This window comes from Seriola lalandi, unplaced genomic scaffold (assembly GCF_002814215.2).
Source record: "Seriola lalandi dorsalis isolate HSWRI2012SDOR001 ecotype SW California unplaced genomic scaffold, Sedor1 jcf7180002054584, whole genome shotgun sequence".
In the NCBI taxonomy this organism is placed as follows: Eukaryota; Metazoa; Chordata; class Actinopteri; order Carangiformes; family Carangidae; genus Seriola; species Seriola lalandi.
Genome location: NW_019525137.1, coordinates 1,047,981 through 1,058,533, shown reverse-complemented (window position 1 = coordinate 1,058,533; position 10,553 = coordinate 1,047,981). Strand labels below are relative to the sequence as shown.

Below are 10,553 nucleotides of genomic sequence, written 5' to 3'. Positions count from 1 at the left end.
ACACACACACACACGCGCACACACACACACACACACACACACACACACACCCACACCCTCTATGAAGCTAATCTACTGTATCTATCTGGGCTTGAATTTTAAGAAGAAAGGGAGCTTCAGTGAGTTGTGTTGGTATGTGCGTGTGTGTGTGCGCGTGTGTATGTGTGTGAAAGACTGTTAGAAAGAGAGACAGAGAGAGATACAGAGAGAACGGGAGAGAGAGAGGGAGTGTGTGTATACAGACTTCACTGCTTCTGCCTCAAACCACAGAATGCTACATGAAAACACACACAAAACCTAAAATTCAAGACTGTTGTTTACCCTCACACACTGTGGTTGCTCTCTCTCTCTCTCTCTCTGACTCTCTCTCTCTCTCTGTGGGTGTGTGTGTGTGTGTGTTTGACAGGTGCAGATGCACAAAAGGAAGTGAGTTAGAGATCAGGAATTCAGAGAGGTGCCTTCAGTTTCGATGGCGAGAAAAAGGAATTTTCCTTGACATACACACACACCCACACACAGACCACAGATTTTATTCATCACATGCTACAACTAACCCATTCTGTGATGTGATACATATATGTGTACACCTTACATACCTTACCATATACCTTATGTATACCTTCTCCCTGCTCATCATGAACTTTCACCTAATTCTGTACTGCACTGTTTCATCATTTACCCACAATCCAAAGTTGCCTTTCACAATATTTTGCTTTCTGTTTTTATCTCTGTCTCATGTCAAAAAAGTTCACATTTTTTATTGCTTATGCTCAAATTTACAGCTAAATGATAATAGAAATATTACACTTCCATTATAGTCTTTATATTTTCCCTCAGGTAGCTGTAAATGCATCTAAACAGTTTCTACATCATTATCAATTTATGATGTTACAATACCAGAGCAAGCTACTGTATCACACCACTGAGTGACATCCAAGTAAATGGGATTCCTGATTAATTAAAGAGCCAATATTGTTTTGCTAACCAGTAATTATTTACGACTTATAAATAATTCAACAACTCCTCCAACCTGAACAACCCTGTGATACGACCCATTCTTACTTGGATGAGCCAGATGGTTACATGAGGATTACGTTCTTTGATTTTTCGAATGCATTTAACACCATGCAACCCCCCATTCTTAAAGACAAGCTGGAAGGGATGGGGGTGGATCCCTGCTTCACGTCCTGGATTGTGGATTACCTGACAAGACGACCACAGTACGTCAGGCTGGGTAACTGTGTCTCAGGGACAGTGATGAGCAGCAAAAAAGAATCTCACTCTGTCTTCGCACTGAGCTTACTCACTCATTTTAAGGAATATCTGAATAAAATAGAAACTGTAAGAAACTTCTGGCTTCAGAGTCTCTCACGGTGTTTTCGGTTTTTGAAAAGAAGTAACGGTTTTCTCATACTCGTTTTCACATTGCCATGGCAACGGCAGCTCCTGACTTGACCTCTGACAGCCAAGGGCTGCGTGATTTCATCGCTACAGTGACACAGAGAAGATTTTTTCCCTAACCTTTCCCGGCAGTAGCCCCACTCAAAATTTCCCTGGAATTTTCTAGTTATTATTATTATTATTATCAACAATGAGCTAATAGACACATGAATTTCCCCTAGGGGATAAATAAAGTATATATCTATCTATCTATCTATAGTGTCTCCTGAAAAAGCACCGGAATTCGGTTGTCATGCTTATAATAATAAACAAGCGGACTGTACTGGCAGTGGCATACTTTCATTCACCACCATGATTAGGAAAATATGGTGATTTGGGTTAAAATAAGTACTTAATTGTCACCGAATTTTCCCTTTGCTCCTTTTATAATTACTACGACCACTAGATATCGCCTAGCAACAAAATGGGTCCTAAAAACCTACCGCACAGATGACCTGTGAGCTCGCCTTTTACAGGAGGACAGTGTCAAATCATTGCAAAATGGTACCTTACTAGTAAGTGGTACTAAAACGTTAGGGAAATACAAGAACACACAACAGACAAAATACTGACTAAATATTTTTGGTTCCTGCCTCTTTGTCTGATTCGCTGCTTTCAGCTCGGCCCCTTTAAACGAAACAAGTAGTGTACATGATGGGAAGCCAGTAAGGGATTGTGTCCTGGTTGCTGCACTAGCATCTCCATCTGGTTACTCCATTTAAACAGTGGACTAGTCCATGTTACTACAGTTAGTCATTTTGATATATGTTCATGGTGAATGGATGAAACAGCTGAGTGAAGATCTACAGGATTGTATGGACAATTCTACTGATTCTCTTTGGAAAAAACTGAAAGAAGACAGCGGGCCAAAAAGGTCAAGAACTTTCAGTTCAAGAAAGGTTTAATGTTCATTGGATAAGATGTGCGTATCTTATCTGAGCAGGCCTATTTTTCTATGTTCTTGGTATATGCTTGGTCCCTTGGACTTATCTCTTTTTCCCTTTTCTCTCTTTATCTCATTCAAAGTCCCACTGACATTTGTAACTTGTAACTGTTTCTCAACAGGATGTTTTGTGGGCTCGCTTCATGTCTTTAGATAATGATGGTAGTTTTTTGAAAAATAATCTGATATCATTGTTCAATATTTATGCCTCTAGCTGCCTTTCCTGTAAGCCCTAGTCATTCGCAGGCCAAACATCATCAGCTCGACAGTAGAGACAAGTCCATGAATGAGTCAGGGGGCCGTTCAGACATGTCTGTAATATCAGCAAGAACATTGAGCATCTGATGTTAGTTCAGAAATGGCTATACTAATAGTGAAACAGTTGAGCATCTGTGGTCAGTTCACATGTCTGTAAAGCAAAAAGGTCAAGTGACTGTGGCTAGGTTCAGAGGTTCAGACATTAGTAAGCAGCCTATACATATAAGACAGTTGAGTATCTGTGGTTAGTTCGCATAACTTTCATAAACTGGACAGTTGAATGACTGTCGCTAGTTCAGATTAGTGGCGTGAAGTGGTGTTTTCAGGACAAGCAAGGCTAACAGTGTTTGACCAATTAGAGCTAAAATATAGAACGATACCAAAGTAGAAGCAATATCTCTCCTCACTTCTCAGATCAGCGCTCTGTTCTGTAAATGATCTGATAACAACTGTTTGCATTTATCTTGTAATTTACTGGACAAGCTGGTCAAAAAGGCTGGGTCTGTTCTTGGCAGGAGTCTGGACTCACTCAGGACTGTTGTCAAGAGATGCATGCAATGTAAGATGGAGGCCATCTTAGACAATACCAACTATCCTCTCCACAGCATTCAGGCAGGAAAGAGAAGCAGCTAGAGAAGCGAACATCTCATCTCACTGCGCTGCAGAACAGAGAGGTTCAGGAGATCCTTTGTTCCCACTGCCATCAGGCTATACAACACCTCAGCCAAAGGAAGTGGAGCTCAGTTCTGATATTGCACACATTATTGTTCATGTGCAGATTCGTGTGGAAACTGTATTTACATATTAGAACTTCAATAGTATTTAATGTCATATATTTGTAGTTGAGTTCTTCGGCTCTGCTTGCCTAAAGAGTCACCACATGCCACTGGCTCAGATGTGTCTGTAATAACAGCGAGACAGTCAAGTGTGTTTGATTAGTTCACTTCTCTGTTATAACAGCAGGACGGACAGGACTGAGCATTGGAGAATTCTTTTAGACTTCAGAGATTACAACAAGAAAGTTGCAAAAATGACATTTGACTCAGGTGACTAGATTTTTGGTGAAAACTGGGGACATTTCCAGCTCCACAGTCAATATATCATTAAAATGTCCAATGTTTTTACCTATGAAGTAAAAAAGAGCAAAAGTCCCGGTTTTATGAGTATTTTGACCTTGGTAACTGTTGTACTGTGATAAACAGGTTATATTACAGGTTAGACTATCAAAACAGGCCGATTTGTGCAAGATAGGAGGAAAACCTCCTGTTCTCCCTCAGCTTGACTGTCATGTTATGTTCCAAATACTTCTCATTGTCTTCTCATTATCATGTATCTTGGCCAACAATTTAGTTATTTTTGCTATTTTTCTACATGAAGCTTAAACAGTGGGAGCAAAAAATACATCGGAGGGGCTGAGTCCTCTTAATACCACTGTTGGCGACCAGTTTAAAGCTTTAAAGTATGTTTGTTTTCGTTGGTTTATTATTACTATTACTATTACAATTATTACCCATTTACAAACTAACCAATGCCTGAGCCATTCTCTACCTAGACTCAACAAAAACAAAAAATCTGATTGGATAACTCTGTTTTGATGGTTTTTATTTCTGCAGCTGCTACAGCTAGCAGCTAGCCCCCTCTGTTGGCCAAAACAAGCACAATGCTAGACATCTGCCTGTCTGCTCTGCTGCCTGTCTTTCTCTGTCTGTTTTTAATTCACAGTTAAAAACGGGGACATTTCTGGGGACAGCATCCCCAAGAAAACGGGGACGTCTGGTCATCCTACGTTTGACAAGCATTTAGTTTTATGGATATGGACAAAACCGAGTTACAATGATAGTCCAGTTTGTGAACTTATCAAGCAACGACCTCCTCCCTTTGTACTCAAAAAATATGATACATGCTAACATGCTAGCATGACGCCGCAGAGTAGAGGATCTACCAGGGACAATCAAAAGCCTCTTTCTTTGCCATTATCTTTTCAGATGAAAAACCACACACCTACTAAAACAAGACACCAAATAAAACACAACTGGCTTCCCTCTCCTCACTTTCTCCACTTACTCTTCTCCCTCCATCTTTCTCTCAAGCGTTTTTGTCCTCTCATGCTGCTTGTGTGCCTGCCAGTACACATCGCTGTCAAAACACACACACACACACACGTCTACACACCCAGATGGAGCTATAAAGGCCATGCAGTGTGGTTAGGAGGCAAAGTTCACAGAGAGAGGGAGTGGCACCGTGTTTAAGGGCCGGAGAAACAGACACACACACGCAGCCTTTCACAACAGGTAGGATCACACAATTCACCCACACACATTCTTGTCGTTCCACAGCCAGGTACACAATTTGGTTCAGAGGGTAAAAAGCATAAAGAGGCATTAACCACACACACACACACACACACAAACACACACACACACTATGCTTTTATTTGCGATCGGGATTGCAGTGAATTGGAAACTTGATCAAAAGAAATTCTCCGAAGAATCATTACCTGCTCCCTTATTTAAAGCATAAACACACACACACACACACACACACACACACACAAACAAACACATAGAGAGACAAAGGTTCAGACCTTTATGCCAGTAGTGCGTCATTCCAGTCCAGTCTGTTTGCTCATTTGAAGCCCATAGGCGTCTGCAGCATACATTGACTTCTAGTGACATCTGTAGAGACAGAGAGACCACATGGTTACATAAGAAGCTCCTGTGAGATGGACAGCATGTCTTTTCTGCCTGTCCTCTGTGATCAGAAGGCAGCCACACAGTCCCACAGGACAAAATAAAAAGACATAGAGTTACATGAACACCATTCATCATAAATAAACACAAATGAGGCAAGAAATGAAGCCATGACTTACACACCACTCCTGCTCTCTGCTCCCACAGCACGTCCCTCTAACAAGATCCATGTCAGTGTACAGGACTGTGATCATCAGCTCTGACCTTTGACCTCCTTATTGCTGCTGTTTATGTTGCTCATAAAGGAACTGATGCTAGTTGCTCAGGGGAAGTGCACACTGAAAATGGAAATGTGATGAGGTAAACCATTACTCAGAACCCAGCATGTTGTTGATGGGGACCTTTGTACAGCCTGAAGGGACAGACTAAAATGCTAGCAGGTTATAATCAACTTCCACTGACGTCTACTGAGAATGTGTTTGATCATTTAAAAACTTTAATTAGACAATGTTTCAGTCTCACCCTTTTATTTTTTGCCCAGCTAGAGACGAGGCCTGAAGATAGTGTCACTGGTCTGTCCAGTCTCCAGATATCACAACCACTGTCCAGATAGACTGCCCCTCCTCTCCCCCCTCCTCTCCCCCCTCTCTCTTTCTCTCCTGCTGTTACTCTCTGCAGGTCATCCCTCCAGAGCTGTAATTACAATAATAATCATAATAATAATACTGGTGAAATAACAATAATTATACTCCACAGTTCTGCTCCCACTCTCATTACTTGAAAAACATAATTCATTTCTTATGTCTTTCTTTATCCAACAGTATAAAGTTCTTCCCAGTCCTTAAATTTCAAAACAAAATAAGATGCTAGTCTGCTGCTATTAATTATATTATTGCCAGCTGTGTATAATATTGAACATGTTTTTTAGAGGACTGAGTCTGTGTCCGTTGGCCTGAGCAAGAGGAAATACAAGTGAAGATAATTTACTGAGATCATGTAGAGTGCTTCTGCCTGCACAGTCTAAATATGTCAATATGTTTTAGCCTGAAGTGACCAACAGCAGATTTTAGCAGGTCAGACTGAGTCAGGTCCAAAATTGATATGACCGCAGGTTGGTTCTCAATATAATCTCAAATAAGACGTGTTTTATTTTTCACTTCATATAAAGACTGAAGACAAAAACAACTGAGGCTGATAGGAATGTCATGAGCTGTGCAGGTATTTCATCACAAACCAAACTACTGGACATATGAACCAAATCACATGATGAACCTCATGATCTTTACTGAGACATCTCACTGTGGTGACTTTTGTTGACCTGCTTGTTGCTGAGCTGCTTCCTTCTATTGAGCGCAGAAGTTTTAGAACCAGCTAATTTGTTATTTTTTTGCTATTTGTCATTTGTATTGCCGTGACCTTGAGTGAGCCAGAAACGTGAAACTTTACCTAATAACTGGAAATGATGTGCAAGAAACATGAGCCCAATCAGCCACATGCTGGTGCTGTAATTAAGGCCCCAAACTGCAATTTAGCAAAGGCTAGCCCCTCACTCTGTGAGTCCCATTGACTTGAAATATGATACACAAGTCCAGCTCAATGTGCTCTACAAAAAGCCTCTTGGACCATAAACATCCTCCATGATGTAATCTTTTCAAATTTTATACTGAGGCATAAATTTCTATCATGAATGAGCAAGATCGGTCAAAAACATGGCCATCGACCAAAACATCTTCCCAAATGGCGGGGCTTAGTGATTATTGGCCATAACGCATCAACCATTTGTCCAATCATCATAAATCTTGGTACAAAGCTTCATTCTGTGTTTACGAATAGATCCACCAAAGCATTTTGAGCCCAGCCCATAAGGTGCACTACAAACACCAACAACATACCCCAAACCTGGTGGACAGAATTTCACCAAATTTGGTGCACATGCAATGGAGGCAAGTATTAACCAAAAACTGAAGTGTCATATTGATTGAAGAATACAGGCATGGTCCATTCATGAGTATCTGCCACCTCATGCCATTTCTCAATTTGCCGTGAACATGAACGAGCCAGAGAAATGAAACTCGGCACCACAACTAGAAATGAATTGCAAATGCTTCACAAAAAATATCACCCCAATCGGTCTGATGTTGGCGCTATAATTAACAGTGAAAACAGTGAAAAATTCCACATAATTTCACAAAAAAGTTAAAAAATGTGCAATTATGTGCAATACACATTGTACAGAAGAACATGTGATATGTAGGAGTTTGTTCATTTAACACTTACAACAGTCCTGAAGTGAAGCAGACACATGAGAGCTGGTATAAGTATGTGTCTGAACTTGTCTTGTCTTTTACTATAATTCAAGGTCTCCATGCTGTGATCTGTAATAGATCTGCACTGTTACCACTTTGGACATATGTATGAAGCATAGAAGCTCTTTTTAGTGTGAACTGAAGATTTGACAGTTAGATCTTGAAGCTGTTGTCAATGTACTCATCTACATTAGTTTTATTCCTAACTACAGTTATTGTAATTGAAAAATGTGTTTCATAAATAAACATGGTTAAATGGTCCATTGACTACAGAAGACTTTCACCATATGTCTTATAATGACACTTGTGAACTACTGTTTTCAGTGTCATAAAAATTGTTAAGTACATAAGACACACACAAGGAAAGCACTAACTAATATCTATCTTTGGATCCTTCATTGTCAATTACCATTTCATAAACATTTCTATTATATATGTGGCAGCTGTGCAGACGCATAGCCGCGACACACCGCAGCAGCCAATGAGGTATCTACGTCTCTATATCTGTGGTGCTATGTTATATGAACAGCAAGAACAGCAAGTGTTAGCTTACAGTAGCTTAGTGAGAGTCGGGGCAGCAGGGATGATCAGAAATAGAGTATAAACATATATGTGAACTTCACAGGGTACCTTCAAGGTTTGGTTAAATTTATACAACTAAAATGAATTAGTCAAGCTTAAGATGAGATCATTGTCATGATTAAAATGAAAAAATGGTTTAGGTTTAGGGTGAATTTTCCCTTTAAACAATATATATATAACATGTCATGTTAGTATATACAGGATGAATAAGTCACTGGTTACGTTTTGTAATGGACATGGAGGTCTATAAAAATGTCAGTTTTAACATCTATAAAATGTAATTTTTCCTCCTTATCTAATTATTATAAATCACTGTGACGGATGGGATTGTAAAGTCAGTGTAAAGTCAGCCATCTCTGCCCACCCCTGGCTGCTGGTTTCCCACACCGAGTATGACTGACAGACAGAGGAGCAGGGCGCACACAGGTCCGCAGAGGGCAACACAGTGCTACCGTTGTTCCTGTTGCCCTTGGACTCTGAGACATTTATTCACTGAGTTTGACAGACAAGGACCATGACCAGGAGAGAGAGAGAGAGAGAGAGAGAGAGAGAGAGAGAGAGAGAGGGAGAGAGAGAGAGAGAGCTGCAGTGCATCTCAGTGGCTGGAGGTGAAAGTCAGTCACCACAAATGCCAAATAAGGCACCACAGTTTTGTTAATGATGTAACTGCAGCACTATGACAATGCTCCTTTTCTGCCAGCCACCTCAGCAGTGTGTGTGTGTGTGTGTGTGTGTGTGTGTGTGTGTGTGTGTGTGTGTGTGTGTGTGCGTGCGTGCGTGCGTGTGCGTGTGCGTGTGGCTTAATCTCAAGGTGCTGGTTTCGATTTATCCACAGAACTGTACATCATGTTCCTGAGTGGCATCTGCCAAAGAATGTTATTCTTGGCAACAGCCCAAACCTCTGACTGCCCTGTACACACAGATGCAAACACACAAACACACAAACACACACACACACACACACACACACACACACACACAAAATTTTCAATTCAAACCAACATCAATCCCCTCATCTGTTTTCTGTTATGATGTTCAGTGTGTCTCAGTAATTGTTTTTTCTTCCTTTCTGCATGTAACTAATTTCTCAAAAAAATCTGTCGTCAATAATAATCATCATAATGGGTTTCCTACATTTCCCAGAATGCATTTCAAAGCTTTTGCTCTTCCTTCTGATTGAAAATAGATGCAGTGCCTCTGATGGCCTGTAGATGCTGGATTCAGAAATACTTAAACTGTACTGAAAAGAGCGGGAAAACCCCAAGTTTCAATATTTAATTTCATTCTTGTTGTGTGTTACAGTGATGAATAATGGCACAACATTTTGATATCACAGTGAAGTTGACCTTTAGCGTTTTGGATATAAAATGCCATCACTTCACTTTATCCTTATAGACATTTGAGTTAAATTGTCTCATAATTAGTGAATGAATTTGCGAGTTATGATCAAAAACGTGTTTTGTTAGGTCACAGTAACCTTTGACCTTTGACCACTAAAATATAATCAGTTCGTCCTTGAGTCCTAATGAATATCTGTCCCCATCTGAAGACATTCCCTCAAGGTATTACTGAGATATCATGTCCACAAGAATGAGAAGGCTTGACGGTCAACCTGAAAACATAATACCTCCGACTCTGATTGTCACTGGCGTGGAGGCATAAAAATCCGCCAGAAATCACATATTGGTTCCAGTAATGCGGTTTACTGATACAGATATTTTTAGGGTGAGTTTTCCTTTGAATATCATCACAATCTGATTATCGTAAATCAAAGTCTAGTGAGTAATATTTGAATCTGGCAGATAATAGTCCCTCTGTGAAGGGAATTTTCCTTGGCCAGACAGACAGAGATGTTTCCATTAAACTGTAGTTTGATACTCTGGTCAGCTGACACACAGTCCCTCTCTGTGCTTGTCCACGCTGTCTCATTGAACCCAGTGTGGGAACACGGGTACATGTGTGTTTTCGTGTGTGTTCTGAGGGTAGACGACACCTGTGGAAGCTCTAACGAATGAACATGCAGTCGTGTTTGTTGTTTCAAATCATCACCCCCAGGCCGGTTGATCAGTTAGCACGCTGACACCGACACACAGTTTGAATCATAGCACAACAGATGAACACTCATTAGTTCTGTCTGAGTGCTTATGAATGTTACTCCCACTGTTAGGTGCTAAACTACTATTACGTTGTATTGACACTATATCTTGCTGCCCCTCAGACTTCTCCCATCACCTTTGTTCAGATCTGCAGTACAAGAGTGTTCTCAGCCTTTAGGTGTCACTATGATACAAATAAAGTGATTGATGTGTGTGTGTGTGTGTGGGAGGGGGTGGG

The 10,553-nt window shown here is 40.6% G+C and overlaps 1 long non-coding RNA gene across 1 annotated transcript in view; it reads right to left on the bottom strand.

Moving 5' to 3' along the window:
• Window positions 1-10,553, bottom strand: part of LOC147818423 (uncharacterized) — a 66,411-nt gene that overhangs the window by 25,342 nt on the left and 30,516 nt on the right. The window contains exon 2 of the long non-coding RNA XR_015437978.1: window positions 5,226-5,316. This is a non-coding gene — a long non-coding RNA (uncharacterized LOC147818423). The remainder of the gene's footprint in view (window positions 1-5,225; window positions 5,317-10,553) is intronic.